This window comes from Equus przewalskii, unplaced genomic scaffold (assembly GCF_037783145.1).
Source record: "Equus przewalskii isolate Varuska unplaced genomic scaffold, EquPr2 contig_13297, whole genome shotgun sequence".
In the NCBI taxonomy this organism is placed as follows: Eukaryota; Metazoa; Chordata; class Mammalia; order Perissodactyla; family Equidae; genus Equus; species Equus przewalskii.
The window spans coordinates 150,598-167,497 of NW_027227157.1; the positions used below are offsets into that span (position 1 = coordinate 150,598).

The window sequence follows — 16,900 nt, forward strand, 5'->3', positions numbered from 1 at the left end:
GCATATTTAATACATTTTTAATAACGTATATTGACTGTAAAAGGGTTTTGGACAATGATTAAGAGGTAGTGATATGTAAATTATCCCATAAGCAGCAAAAAAAGTTATTTGAGATTATAAAAGAAAATATCTGAGTAATAAAATATTTTTGTCTTAAAACTCTGTTTAACTAGTCATTGAAGATAACCTGCTGGAAATTTCATATTTTTAAAATATTTGGTTTTACTCTTACAACGTTTTGAAGTACATAACATTCAACACATTTTGTTCTCTAAAAGGATACATAAAATTAGAGAGGAGGACTTAAATGGGAACCTTGTATAACTCACTACTCTGTCCTCCTGGAATCAGAAAAGAATGCTTCCATTTCCTTTCTTGAAAACAACATAAAATAAAATGAATAGACCTAAGAACTTGAATTCTAACATATTTTCATAACTGGAGTAATTGTTAATTTAAAACAGAAAAACATAAAAAATTAACTTATTAGAATAAAGTAAGGATTATTTAACATCCAGATCTCAGCAATGACTGCTATTAAAAATGTGTTTAGATTACACTTTCAGTTTATTTCACAGAGGCACAGAGAGCCAATATAAGTCATTACATATGGAATATTAAATTAAATACTACTTATTTTTCTTTTTTTCCATTGAACATATATTTTTGTTAATCACTATTACTTTACAACTTAAACTGTATCAATTTGGCCTTTCAGGTTTTCTAAAACTTTTTATTTGAACCAGTATAATGCTATGAACACATCAGGGGAGATAGAGTTCTCTTTTCCAGTGGCCTTTGAGAAGGTCCAAATCCTTTACCCCCAAATTCCATTCATGCAGTTTCCGTACAGTTGTCAATAGCACCGCATCTGTTCTCTAGAGTGAGGGCAAGAAGGGAAATCCACAACCTGATGTAAAGTCCATGAGTTGCAATATGAATCTACAGCTGCTGATCCTGGGGATGTCTGCTAATAATAATAATCGAGACAGAATGATGAGGAAGAGAGAATCCAAGAAGTTCTCTACGTCAAATGATCCCTGTCTCTGATACTTGTTCAGGTTAGGCCAAAAGACGAGAAACACATACAGATTTTGCCTAAGATGAGCCTATGAGAATAAGAATAAATAAATAAAGGGAGCTCTTTTAATTTGTGAATTTACAAAGGCTCCTTTTTGCATCAATCTTACAGAGGACTTTCATTCATTATTCAAGAGATGTTTTTGAATGACTTCCTGGAGCAAAGCATTGCAAATGGCAAAGTAGAAATATTGGCGAACAAGAGAAGACAGAGCCTTGCATTTATGAAAATTTGACTTAGGACAGGAGATTTTTTTTATCCTTTTTTATTTATGGACTACTTTCATACATCTAAGCGTTAGGAAGGAATATTTACAGAATGATATAAGTACTTTGGAAAGATATAAACAAAAGTATTTTAACCCTCTAACCCTCCATTCTGGATGAGCAAATTTACTAAACTCCCTGTTTAATAAAAATGGAAACTTAGGAGGGCAAGTTGAATTGACATGTGGGGAGAAGTTTCTCTGCCCATGATATCTCACAAAGTCATACTCTTGAGCAGAGAAGAGAAGTATAAGAAGATCATCTTTGAAAAACAGGATAATGAAACTATTACTACTCTTCCTTAGCCTGGAGAGAAGATTCAGATCAGAAATGACTGCTCCCTACCGTTAATTTAAGCACAAAAACAAGTAGCGGGAAATATCTAAAAGATGCATTGGTGCACTACAGGAATCTATGTCAAAGTACCTGAACTTTAGCTTTCAGAATTATTAAACAAATACATTTGGGTGAAAACATGGTTTCACACAGAGCAAAACATAGTGTCAATTGCTTTTTTCAGGGCACCTTTCACATCCTTATTCCTTAAGCTATAGATCAGTGGGTTTAACATTGGGATCACAACTGTGTAGAAAACAGAGGCCATTTTGTCTGTGTCCATGGAGTAACTGGAGCTGGGTCGGAAATACATGAACAGGAGTGTGCCGTAAAATATAGCAACAGCAGTTAAGTGGGAGGCTCACGTAGAGAAGGCTTTGCATCTCCCCTCAGCTGAGTTCATTCTAAGGATGGTAATTATGATGTAGCTGTAGGAAAGGAGGACAGTCATGATGCTGCACCCCTTAAATTAATTGGTCCACATAACCCTCATCTTCTGACATGATTCTTGTTGTTTTTTTCAATACTGCGGAAATGCTGTTATATCCTGTAATAGAGAGTCATAGTTAAGTGAGAGATGTACATAAGTAATATACTTCTTTGTTTTTCCCTCATCATCTACAACTGTGGAGCAGACAGAGCTCTGGCTGACTCCTGGATATAAAATGTCCTCTCTTCCCCATTAACCCATCAGGTCCTATCCAGTATAAATTAACAAGGGGTAGAGATAGATGTGATTTAGGACTCACTGGCTCAGGGAAGGTGGTAGTTGCTGGAGAAAGGGGTAGAAAGTTCTCCATGAGTGATGCAGCAGAGTGCACAGACAGGAATATGCCAGGCCTAACCTGGCTCCTACAAAATCTATTCACCAGCAGAACAGATGTGTAGCACACATGATAAAAGTTTTCATGTGTCCACAATCCCATGACATCAGAAATAGTCATGTCTGAACTGTGCACCATCCCAATCCCTAGAAATAGTAATATTGATTTATGTTTTTCTTTTATGCCTATTTTTCTTAAACATCTCTGAAGTTTGCCTTCCTTTAAAAGAGCTGGTGGTCCTTGGGAGGCCACCTGAATTCTATGTCCCACTGTTATGTTTTAGCCAAGCCAATTCTGTTGTATGTAATGTCAGCCATGACCTCCTCTGTTCTCTAAAAATATAAGAAAAGTGGAGTTGAATGTAGAAGAAGAATAGAAAAAGAGTATCTGAATAATGATCTAGTGATCACTGTGCAGGTCTCTAAATCCTTGGTCTGAATTCATCTAAATAGCTGTCTCTGTAGAAAGATCTTTTAAAAAATCCTTTCCTTAAAAAAGAAAATATCTTTAAAAAATAGTAAAGGACAGGTGCGATTAAAAACAAAAACTGACCACATACACAATCCATAATTGTATTTTATTATATTGTTTGCTGTCTATGTATATATGTATTTAAAATAACTAGAATGATAAAAGTGATTAAAATTGGGTTGTATAATATTTTATACCCTCCTTTGCTTTTATAACATGCTTTCAGCAAAAGTGTATAAAAGAATCAAAGAAATCTAAAATATAAATAATAAAAACAACAATAAATATTTGTACCTGTTCCAGAACTACTGTTTTCTTTGTTGCATGCAACTGTCTCTGCAGGGGGGTTCAGCATTGCCTTCTGACTGAGCTGGATTTTATAACCGTCTCTGTGTCTGGTCCCTGGAAGTTAAACACTGGGTCTCTGGGGATTAAGTGACAAGCATAATAATATCATTTATCACCTGTTATTTCCTACAGGCTATGTGACTAAGAAAGAACTTATGACTTTTTTTTAGATGTTATTTTTGTTCCTCTCTACCTTACTGCCCAATACTATACTTATTTAACAACAGTAAAATGACTCTGGTCAATGAGCATTCCTTATTTCCAGCTCAACATTTGCTATAGGGGTATTTTTTTTTATAATTAAAAAATTTAGGAAACAAATACTAACCCACTCATGCTCACACACTTACCCAGGCACACATGCACAAACACTCTCCCAATAAACATAGTCACAGAATAAAGATTTTTGTGAATACAGCAAAAATAATGACTAAAATCACACTGCCTAGAAATAACTAGATTCTGCTGCCTATGTTGTGAGATTTTTTATTTTTAAACAGAAATGATGTCAGAACAAACATGTTTTGTAAAAATATTGTATATATATATTTTTTTGCTGAGGAAGATTAGCCCTGAGCTAACATCTGTGCCCATCTTCCTCCATTTTGTGTGTGGGATGCTGCCACTGCATGGCCTGATGTGTGGTTCGTAGGTCCTCATCCAGGATCCAAACCTGCAAACCCTGGGCCGCTGAAGTAGAGTGCGCAAACTTAACCACTACACCACTGGGACAGCACCAATATTTTATACATTTAAATGAGTGTTATGAAAAAAGGCAATGCAGTCCTTGCTATTGATGTACATTAACTGATTCAATCTATTCTCCGTGAATGGCCGCTTGGATTATATACAATCTTTGCTTCATAAAAACTCTTGATACAAGTAAAATTATACTTACATAATTTTTCCTAGCCAAGTCTTTCTATAAAATAAATTCTAAGAAATGGCCTTTAACAATAAAATGATTTAACTTTCAAAAAGGAGAATTTAGGCTTTTTTACCATAGTCAGATGTTTTATATTATTTAATTATCACCACATATCATATATTTTATATTATCACATATGTCTTCAGTTGTCCCTAAAAAATTCATTGTATGACACAGATATTGGAACTCAGAGTTGATGGTTACTTCTAGAGTCTCTCAAACATTTATCTACATTGACTTCATAGAAATTGCTTGCGATAGATTCCTGAATACAGTGCAATGAAACAAATTTGTCTTAAAAGATAACTCCCTTAAATACTCTCATAGAATGTTGAAGTGTATTATGTTAAAGCGCTACTTAAAAATTCAAAGCTTAATGACCCATAGACTCCTAGATTTCTGAGAGAACTGAGAGACCATTCAATTTACATTTTCAGTGGTTGAGGGCAGAAGCCTCGCCACATTGGAATGTAATCTGTTTTCTTTAAGTCAGCTGGGCGCTTGAACTTCATTAAGTTGGTGTGAAGTGAAAATGACATACCATTCTAAGAATTAAACAGAAAATAAAGAAATTGGGGCCAGCCCAGTGGTGCAGCAGTTAAGTTCGCACATTCTGCTTTGGCGGCCCGAGGTTCGCTGGTTTGGATCCTGGGTAGCGGACATGGCACCACATGTCAAGCCATGCTGTGGTTAGGCATCCCACATAGAAGGTAGAGGAAGATGGGCATTTATGTTAGCTCTGGGCCAGTCTTTCTCAGAAAAAGAGGAGGATTGGTGGCAGATGTTAGCTCAGGGCTAATCTTCCTCAAAAAACAAAAAACAGAAAAGAAAGAAAATGATGTCCTTTGAGCTTGTGGAACCCGACGGCTTAGAGGGATAATCTCCATATAGTCTTTTTACTGAGTAATATTCTAGCATGTGTGTGAATCATTGCTGTACAATTACAAGCATAGGTTGCTATGTGTTCGTTAAATGTCTACCATTACTTAATGTTCAAAATACGTACAATAACCACATAGATTAGCTGCACATCTTGAGTCTTAATTGCCACAAACCCATAAATGAAAAATTTGTGTAAACAAACAGCAAAATTAAGATGTGCAAGGTATGTGCCAGATTATGCATTCTAATACGTTTCATATTAATTTCACATTTCTTCTGAAAAACTGCCCTGATTAAACAGAAACATACATTTTGTAGTTATTTTTGTTTACTTATTTCTCTGGTTTGTGTTATGGAGTTTGTCTCTGCTTTTTATAAAGCTAGAATACTCTTCAGGCAAATTCATTTAAATTTGTATCTTTTTAATTTTTGGCACAGTGATTTTAGTGACAATTTTTAATGCTTTTTCATAATATGTTGCTAATAATTGTGTGATGACCCTGATACTAAAATACCAAATGTACTCCTGTGGGAGATATTGCTGAGCCAAATTTCAAACCACCAAAGTAATTGCTGGTAATTTTCCATCAGGTAAACACAAGAAAATGATGTATTTGTGATACCTAAGAGCTCTACTGCCATTCTCTAGTTCTCCGGTGCATATTTGGAAGAGGAGTCTTCCTTGGTCACTTTCCTCTGATTCCCATTCATACTCATTTTCCCTCAGGTCTTCCCTGTCTCCCCAGATGCCAGTTTCCTCAGGCTACACTCTGTTTATCGGGATTCAGACTCCATGTTTATAAACATGGCTTCCCTTCCAGATCATGAAATTTAACTCCCACCGTTAAATCTGAAGCATAGGTAACAATATCTGCTAAAAAAATAGGACAATCTAAATTACTTCCCAAAGAATTTGTGTTTTCATAGAATGGCTTTCTCTAGCTATGGAGGGAAATGACTTAACGTAGGATTTAAGGCCTCAGAGAAAAACAAGTGAGAAAAAAAATCTAAATCTACATGGCTTTTCTGGTGTCAGTGATGCCCCTAAACATCACAAGTAAGCACGTAGGCAACTGACTACGTATAAACTTCTTTGAGAAAATGGTTGTCTGGCCCTGAGGCATGGGCCGTTATCATGTGAATTCAGTGTGTGATAAATGCTATCAAGGAAAACCAGGTTCACTAAGTCCCCCTGTTTCAGGAAATAAGAAAAGCAGTGCCTATGGGTTACTAAAAACACTTCTGTTCTATAAGCAAGGTTGTACTTTTCAGTAACATAAAGGATAATCATTTAATGAAATAGTCTGTGAATATTGTGTGCTTTATTAATTTTACAAGAATATCTTGAAAACATATTGTGTACAAGAAACTGCTCAAGATTTAAAAATTAATAATAAAATCCTGCAGTTGTCTACTATGTGAGAGGAAATCACTTTTGTTTTTAGAAAACCTCTTAAGTTTTATATATGTATATATATAAACCATATACATATATTTTTTTAAACAGGTGAGCTTTTGAAAATTAAAAGTCTTGTATTCCAACCCTGACCATCTGACCATAAAACAGAATAAAATGAGAATTTCAGAGACTGTCTGTGGGCCCTAACAAAAATTGATGCCTTATAGGATAGTTTTATAAAAACTATATAGAATGGAAATCATTAGGTTTTTATCCTTTAACATCTAGATTCTTCCACTCAATAGTGTATATATATGAGAGTCCTCCATGCTGTTGCATGGGATGATACTTCATTCTTTCTCTTTGCTGTGAAGTGTCCCAATGAACAAACATACTATAGATTATTTGTCAAATTCCAAATAATGCTACATTGATCATTTTTTGGAGAAGCTTTGGGTGTACATACTCACTCATTTCTATTGGATATAAAACTAGGAATGGAATTTTAGGGCCAGCTGTGATAGATACTGCCGTACAGTTTTCCAAAGTTGAACATCAGTTCTTACTTTTACTGTCTACGTGTGAGAGCTGTAGTTGTTCCACATCCACACAAGTACTCGATATTAATATTGTGAATCTTTTTCATTTTATCTACTCTTTAGGTGAGTTATAGTACTATACTGTGATTTTAATTTTTATTTTCCTGAATCCTAATAAAGTGCATAACCATATCTGTGAAGTGTATGCTAAAGTCTGAATGCAGAATATGAGGCCAGTTAATAGAGCTGTGATTAAAAGTATTTGAAATGCCACAATTCACACTCTAGTTGATATCATTATTGCCGCTGAGGTCAAATCAGCCTAGTGATACAATTCAATTCTTTGTATGAAGGTGGAGCCACTCTTTGTTTTGTTTTGCTTGTTGGCTTGTAAATATCTGCAATAATAGGGACAGTTTACACAGCATTAGAACCCCAGATATATAGAGATGGATTGTGGCACCTGGAAAAAACTTAGACATACTGTGGTGTGCAGCCCTCCTTTACAGGGGACTGAGCTCTAATCAGGAAGAGTGATTTGTGAACCACCACAGCATTTAGTGTTGCATTCGGTGTCTAATTCAGAGCGCATATTTCTGGACATGAATTTGCAGAGAGGTTAAACTTTCTTCCTCTGCCTTTAACACAACCTCCCATACACTGGGTTATACAGCTTAGTACAGCTGTGTTGTAACAAACTTAGTTATACAACGTATCACCAACATGGATCTATCTGTTCACTGTGTTACATGCTGTTATATTTGGGCATGTGACCCTAATCTACCATCACTATGTCATTGTTATCTTTAGAGATTTCAGTACAATGGCCATAGAAAAGGAGTTCAGATACAGAAACATGCTTATTACATTACCCACTTCACAGTCATTGGTAATATCCTATTTGGACAATAATATTTTCCATCAGTCGCCGGTAGATACGTGATAACAGTGTTATGTAATGATGCAGAGAATGGAAGGGATGGGTGTGGCATGAAGTAGATGAGCTAGAATAGATCAAAGATTTTGATATTTTGTTTTCTCTATTCCTGTAGAATCCCAACATAGAAGTTTAGTTTAGGCCATTGGCTCCAAGTTTCTATTTAGTCATGAATGAGGGGGAAAAGAATATACGACCCCAAAATATACCACTTTGGAATGGGAATAATTTTGAGTTGAAGACAAGCAAGGCCCAACTCACTCTCAGGAAGTTCTGTTTACCTTCTTCTCAACTTCCTTAAAGAATTTATGGAAGGCCTGCTCCACAAGAAATCTAATGCCAAAGATAACTTTTGATCAGAAAGGCTTCTCTGCATGGCACAGCAAACACTGGTTAACGAAACATTTGCTCTTCTCATCATCCTGTGAATTGTCTTCTTCCTCTTTGAAGCCCCAGACCCTTACTCCTTCTCTTTAGTTCTGGACAACATATCAGTAATCATCTGACTGTCTTTGGGTCTTATATCTTTGGGCCTCCTCTATATATGAAATTTGTTCTTCTCCTGTTAATCTGTCTTATGTCAATTGAATTATTAGACCAGTTAAAGAACCTAGAAGGAAAAAAGGGAAGTTTTTTGCCCCTCTACGAATCTACTGTATAACGTTCCCAGCAAATGATATTTCAAACTCAAAATTGCATAAATTCAAGGAGGTGAAGCCTAAATTAATCAATTGTTACTTCAATTTTTAGACATATATTTACTGAGCTTAAGATGTCTCATTTATTAGAATAATATTTCCTTCTTCTTAGTTTGCACTCTTTATATGTGATTAAAGGGGCCAATATGCAGATAAACTCAATCTTTAAATGATATTACTGTCATATGTCTCATGGAAGGAAGATGGCATGTGTATAACTTTCAAATAGTGGCAATCCACTTACTCTCTGATTAGTTGGACTTTAATATATTTCAAAAAAATGTTTTCTGCTACATCGCTATTGTAGGGGAGGAAGACATTTCCTCTATCCTCTCTGGGTTCGTCTGGCTGGACAACGAATTAAATTCACATGAGATAGAATAGCAAGAGAAAATTAAACAAAGCTTTATAACATGTATACATGGGAGAGGCTCAGGCAAGCTGAGCAACTTGCCAAAATGGCTGAAGCTACCACCTTAAATATCACATCCAGCTAAAGACAAAGGAGGATGTTGGGGGTGAGGGGAGTCAGTTACAGGAGGTTACCAGAAACAAGAATAAGATTATCATGCAGATTTAAGTCCTTGCCTTTGGCATTGATTAAGAGTTTCTAGAGATAGGGTCATCCCTTCTTCCTGGTACAGAGAGGGAGACATCTTTACAGATGGAGATTTCCTTTATAAATGTAACTCATTCTTAAGAAAGGGTAAGCAAGTTCCACCCCTCAGAGCCTCCTTTCCTGTCTGCAGTTTATTAAAAGCAATCAGCCCCAAATAATCCTCATGCCAAAAAGACATATCTTGGGGTGGCCAATTCCAGGCCCCCACACTATTACTAAGAATGATTAGGGGCTGGCCTGGTGGTCCAGTGGTGAAGTGCACACATTCTGCTTTGGCGGTCCACGTTTTGCCTGTTCGGATCCCAGGTGCGGACATGGCACTGCTTGGGAAGCTGTGCTATCATAGGCGTCCCACATATAAAGTAGAGGAAGATGGGCATGGATGTTAGCTCAGGGCCAGTTTTCCTCAGCAAAAAGAGGAGGATTGGCAGCAGTTAGCTCAGGGCTAATCGTCCTCAACAAAATAAAAAGAAAAGAAAGATTAACAAGAGATTGTGGGTAAGTTGAAAAAAAATATAGGAGGAAGGCCTTAAAACTTTTCCTCAAAAAGCCATTAACCATAGATTTTTCCATCATCATATTTTTCACTAATTTGTCACTATGTCTCACAAATTCTACCTTCACTAGCAAAGGAGCCTCTGAGGCTTTCCTTCCATTCTGAAATTCTTTAATATAAGATATTTACAATTACATAATGAGTACGATTCCAATGGATAATTAAGAGTGCTAATGAATCTTATATGGTCCTTGAAATATACAGCCATATCCAAGTTTTCTCAAAAAGGCAGACCACCCATATTTAACACCAGAAAATCTGAGCAAATGATGCAGAGTACATCAAGAAAGTACACAGATGAATGCTTTTCACTTCCTGTGTAATTAATATGAATGTCTTTACAGATTTATTAACTTATTACCCACAATCATTTTAGGTACTTCCTTAAAAGCTATAAAATATGTGTATACAAGGCACATATCTACCCTCATTTAATTTACTTTGACCAATATCTAATAAATACTCAAAATTGTTATTGAGTATGTTGATTTTTATTATTTATTTGTCATTCTTGTTTGTCTCCCAGATACAGCACAGGTACCGGGACACAGGAATAAAATGCTCAGTCCTCGAGTAAAGGATGCACACAGTCTCATATTGGAGTTAATAGTTTAATCAATAGAGTGAGAGAGAAAATAATGCCTTGAGTAGAGTATTGTTAGCAAACCACACAGAGGGGATTTAACCAGGACTGAGAAGGGGGAACATAGGAAGGAGAGCTGAGTAGAAGTGACTTGAGTTGAGAATTTCAGAACAAGGATACACTTTACCAGGACCCTCCACTTTGCTCTCTATCCTTCCCATATTGCATTTCATATCCTCTAAGAAGGGATTGTCTGCCCACCTCAGGATCTCTAATTCCCAGCCTCTCTGTCTAGAATCCTTTCCTCTCCCTACCATCCATTGTATTTCTATTCATTGTTTATTTCTGAAACTGAATTTCAGAGAATCTTTTATTCTCTGCACCCTACATTGAGATATTTTGCTTGAACTTAGAGTATCTTGCCTTTTTACTTCAAGGTGATATATAGTTTATGATGCAATTTGTAAGATTAGCTAATTAATTTTTCTGATTTCCACTACATTATAGGATTCATTAGTGAAGAAACTACTGGAATCACCATCAAATGCAAATCACCTGGAAGCACAACAGGTGGATTCTAAACATTAATAACTCAGGATAATTAAATTAATACATAAAATAAACATCAAGCAAGTGAAAAATTGGCACACTAAGGCGGAGATTGGAAAGAAGGATCATGTTCATTGCTTCATTAAAGAAAATTGATTTTATCACTGACATGTTTCTTATAAGTTAACAAATGAAAATTATTATAGTACCGCTTTTTGTATATGTCATCCCTAGCATTTACTGAGACATAAAATAGGCTTTATAAAATTCTTTTATCACTCTTCTTCATTGATTTGCTTTAGTGCTTATAACCCATGTTTGACTGACCTTTGCCAAATGACAAATCACTTCACCGCAAGACAAGTCATGAAAACAAGTGGAATCAGCAGACTATAATTTGTAAATTTGCATATTTTAGGGTTATAAATTGACTTCATTAAAATGAAAACTGGAAGAGGAAATATAAGTGCTCCTGAGAGATATAGGCTTCTGTCTTATATTTACGTATGCATCGTGCATGTGTGCGTCTGTTGATGCAAGAAAATGTGAACGTGGGTGGTGGTCTGATTTTTATTTTTTCTAGACTTATTATGTTATGTGATCTATATGCACTTGGATTTACATATATTGGTACTTGTAATGTGTTATCTATATTATTGAAAGAGACAAAAGCAAATATTAAATTTACATACACAATGATATCACTCGCACAGTGATAAAAAAGTAATGATTTACTTATCAACTTGAGTAAAATATTTATAAGTAAAATCTTTAAGTTCCTTATACAAACAACAAATGAGGTCAGTCAAATTCACACAAGTCTAACAAAGAAATATCATGTTTAGCCATTAGAGTTTCTTTAACTGAGTAATCAAGTATAAAATAACTCATTTATAAACTCCTCAATACTTAATTTTCCATTTTCCAAAAGTGTAAAGTTTTTTCCCCATGATATTCTTTGAATTTAACCATTTATAAACCTACCTGCATTGAGCTAGCCTCTCTGTCCTTATCACTGGTACATGAACAATAGGCAGATTGCATTTTATTTTGAACCAGTGACTGTTGGGAATTAAATTTATAGAGTTTCTGCCTTCTGTGTTATGAGAACATGATTAATTAGATTTCTGGTTCTGTATTTTACACTGAGAATGTTGCAGCAACTTTAGCAAAGCCTAAACTTTTAATTCTTCACTCTATTCACCAAAGTGATCAATGTCAGAAATTTACCAGACTTTATTTTAATGCTATGTTTCATGGCTACCATGAACCTCTACCCTCCTCAAGTGAATCAGATGTCTAATGGAATACAGATAGATCCTCTACTTAATGATTTCCATCTCATTTTCATTGTTTACACTATGGCTTCTATTTCTGAAACATTTCCTTCACCTACCATTTAGAAATATGATAATCTTACATATTGATTTTTCATTAGTCATTGTCTGATTTTCTCCCCAGGTACATGTCAATTACCCTCGCCTCTATAATATTTTGACTATGTAGGGGCAGAAAACTTTTCCCTTCTTCCCTCTAGTTTCTTTGACTGGTTTAATGATTAAACAGACTTAATAACCCAGATTAACAGGAGAAAAACAAATTTAATTTCATTTGCACAGGAACTCCATAAAAAATATGAGACTCAAACAAGTGACCAAAGCAGGCAGCTTTTAAACCTTTTAGACAAAGAAACACTAAATTTGTGAAGAATTGACAAGATTAAGGGGTTTGGGCCTGGGGTAGTAAATTAGTGAAGAAGAAATAAGTTTTGTTTATATAGCCTTCTTGGCCCTAAATTTCCTTCTCTCCGGTGATAAGGATGCCTTCTACCCTCGGTGCAGCAGGCATAACTTTCACATGAGAGATTTATTTCCTACTTTTCGGAGGACAAAGGAGGGTCAGAGTATCCTTCTTACACTGACTGTTTCTTAAGTAACTTTAATTCAAAATAATCAATATGACAAGGTGACCTACTTTAGGATGGCATATTCTGCTCTCTTTCAATTGTATAACATCCACTACACCTAGTACATTCTTTATTGAACTATGTATTTCATGTATTTATATATATGTCTTTTTACATTCCTCTGATCCTTAGCATAGGATTTGCATGAGTAACGGCTCAGTAAATGTATGTTGTTCAATATTTTCCTGTTGTTTGGCTGGTGGATATTCAACAAACAGTAGAAATAAACAGCCTTTGCAGCCTGTTTCCACTAATATAGTTCATATGTACAAGAATGATCTTTTTATCTAAAAAAAAAATGTGTTGGGATAATGCTTTCAAAGAAAAAGCCAAAGTCTGCTCATTTCCAAAATAAATTAGTGTACTATTATTCATGGTAGTACTTTGAAAATTGGGAGGTACTGGAAATGCCAATTTTGTGTGTATCCAAATCCCACCTGTAAAGCTGCAAATGTAATGCTCCACCCTCCCTGAATCTTCGTCAACCATGTTGGTCCCCGCCTTGATTGGACTCCTTCATTGGGTCAGAGAGATAAATCGTGTGTTTTCATTATTCTGCCCCATAGAATATTTCTACTTTCCCTTCTATAAATGTGCTTTTTAAGCACCTCCTTATTCAGCACTAGATTCATGAGGCAAAAGGTATGGATTCAAATATAAACCATTGTGGATATCTTACCAATTTTTTTGTGTTTTTCTTATACTATTTAACTTTCTTCCATATACATTATCATATATTTCAAATATTATCTTGTGTTTCCTGAGTTGTCTCTAACAACTTCATTATACAGATACTGAAAGTGAGATCCAGAAATAATCAGTAAACTTCTGGAGTTTCATAGGCATTATAGCTTCATGACTCAAAAAGCTTACTCTTAATAGGTTCCTACTACAGTGTAAGGAACTTAGAGCATTATGCTAAGTGAGATGAGTCAGACAGAGAAAGACAAATACTGTATATCACTTATATGTGGAATCTAGAAAAGCTGAACTCATAGAAACAGAGTGTAGATTGGTGGTTACCTGGGGCTCAGGGTGGCGGAGTTGGGGAGATGTGGGTTGAGGGGTAAAACCTTGCAGTTATAAGAGGAATAAGTTCTATAGATCTAATGCACAGCACTGTGATTATAGTTACAGTACTGTATTATATACTTCAAAGTTGATAATAGCCTAGATCTTAAGTAGTCTCACTACAAAATAAATAATAATTATGTGATGTAGTGCAGATGTTAGCTAATGATATGGGGTAACCATATTCCAAGATATAAATGCATCAAATAAACACTGTATTGCACATTTCCAGGAAGCACAAGAAAATAAGAAAATGGTGCCCCTGATTATGTAACATGGTGGCATTGGGAATACTCTCTGTATTGACCATCTTTTGAGTACTATTTTAGAATATGTGAATCATTTCAGGATGGTAATGTAGGGACCTGAAATTGGCCACCCCAAGATATGTCTCTTTGGCATCAGGATTATTTGAGCCTGATTGCTTTTGATAAACTGGGACAGGGAAGGAGGAATGGAACTTGCCCTTTCTTAGGACACATTTACACTTGTGAGGTAAATCTCTATCTGTAAAAGGTGCCTCCCTCTCTGCACCAGGAAGAAGAAAGGAGATGACCTTCTCTCTAGAAACTCTTCATCAATGCCAAAGGCAAGGACTTAAATCTGCATTTTATTGTGCTTGCCTGGTAACCTCCTGTAACTGACTTCCCTCCCCCTCCCAACCTTGGCATTTCTTTAAGGATTGAGCATCCTTCCTTAGGCTGGGAACTGATTGCTGCTCTCACCTGTGATCGCCCAGCTCCAGACAATAGACTTGCCTCCTGCTACGCCCACCAAGACAGCAGACCCACTATCTGCTGTGTCCATCAAGCGCTGTGCCGACAGGGCAATCTTTTGACTATTGTGGGAGGGACATTTCAATCATATGTGAAACACCCTGTTTGGGAGTATATAACCACTCTGTGCACCTCACTTCTTCGGTGCCGTTTCTTCCTCCGGGAAGAAAGGCCCTGGGCCATGGTTCCTTATAAAGCTTTGTTTAATTTTCTCTTGCTATTCTGTCTCACGTGAATTTAATTTGTTCTCCAGCCAGACGAACCCACACTTGGGAAGAGGAAATGTCTTCCTCCCCTACAGTGACAAGTATAAATTTCCACGTGTTCATTAAATTCTACTGCTGATTGTAACATACAATAATTTATCCTTACTGTACATTCTGCCTCATTGCTATTAACTTTTTTCTTTACTGTAAAGCAGGTAAATGCAAAATCTGTGCGTACACAAAATAATTTACAAAATGATAAGTATAAGCCAGTGTATACATACAAATACTCCAGGTAATTCATTTCTGCTGAAACTCACTGGGAACTAGACAGAGACATAACCTTTTTCCAGGGTCCTACAAAGCTAGACCACATCTTAGGCTAAAATCATTAAAATAAAGAATCATTGGTTTGGGGTAAAGGACACGTTACTGATGTATTTCAATGCCTTTTTGTATTTTATTGTAATTAATTGTGTGATCATTTGTACAAATACACTTAATTTACTGTTATAGGAGATATTGTGGAGAACAAGCACAAGCTACGTAATTGTAATAATTTGCCACCTGTTAAACTGAAGACACTGATGCATATGTGTTACCCAAGAGCTTTGCTGCCATTATCTACTTCTCTGATACATATTTGAAGGAATGGGAAATTTCCTTGGTGACTTTATTCTTGTTCCTTTCCAAACTAACTTTCCCATCAGGTGCTTCTCTGTCCCAAGGGATGGCAAATCTCTTCAGGTCCCACTTTGTTGAGGCAAGTTCTAAATTTAGCTTCCTAAACATGACTGCCCCTGCAGACCATTTAGCATAACTTCCCTCTAACACTTTCCTTAAAACCTGAGCCTTAATGGCTGCATTATTATTAACATTTGGATAATTAACTTCCCAAAGGGATTTGTATTTAATTGAAGTTGACTTTCTTAACTCATGGAAGAAGATTACCCAGTTGGGCTTTAAGACATCAGAGACATGCAAGTAAGAAAAAAATATCTGTCTAATAACTTCTCTAGTGCCACAGTGGCTCTAAATATAATACTATCTAGGCAACTGTCTATTTATAAATTCTTTTCTTTATAAAATAGTTGAATGGCCCTTAGTCATGGGCCATTATGAATAAGTTCAGTGCATGATAACGGTACCAAGGAAAATCAGATTCACTAAATCTTCTTGCTGCTGGAAACAATATTAGGAGTACTCCTGGGTTGAATCAGTCATCCTTGCTTTTTTAATAGTAAAAGGGATAGTTATTCACTGAAAGATTCTATGAAAGTAACACCATTAATTTTACAAAAATGTATTGGACTTTATTGTTTGGAAAGCATTTCTAGGGATAAAAATTTATAACAATAAAATTCTGAGGTTTCTTATAGTCTAATGGTAAATGGAATTTGCTTTTTAAAAACGTTTTTGGTGTGAAAAGGAAAAAGAAAAAAACCCTTTTCTCTCTATTTGAATATATAGAGAGAATATTTATGATAAGTATATGGATAGATAACTTCAAAAAACGCATTTATAATCAGGACTCAGACCAAGAAATACAGCATTACCAGTATCATAAAAGCCTTTTATATGCTCCCTCCTAAGTCACTAATCTTTTACTTCCAAGGAGTAAATACTTTTTTGTTTTATCATGATAGATTAGTTTCATATTTTTTGAGTCACACAAGTGGATGACTACAGTATGCACTGATTCATTCAACAATATGCTTGTGTTATCCACCCGTGTTTCTGCATTCAGTTGTACTACATTCACTCTCATGGTTGTATAGTATTCTTTGTAAAAATATGTCATTATATCATTATTTATTTATTCTTTGTAAAAATATGCCATTATATCATTATTTATCTGCTCTTTA

General features: G+C 35.6%; 1 long non-coding RNA gene across 2 annotated transcripts in view; it reads right to left on the minus strand.

The window, feature by feature from the left end:
* Positions 1–544: 544 nt before the first annotated feature.
* LOC103544880 (uncharacterized) overlaps positions 545–16,900 on the minus strand; it is a 35,888-nt gene continuing 19,532 nt past the window's right edge. For both annotated transcript variants that reach the window (XR_011536399.1, XR_011536400.1), the window contains 2 exons: positions 3,273–3,402; positions 545–2,230 (listed from right to left, as the gene is read on the minus strand). This is a non-coding gene — a long non-coding RNA (uncharacterized lncRNA). The remainder of the gene's footprint in view (positions 2,231–3,272; positions 3,403–16,900) is intronic.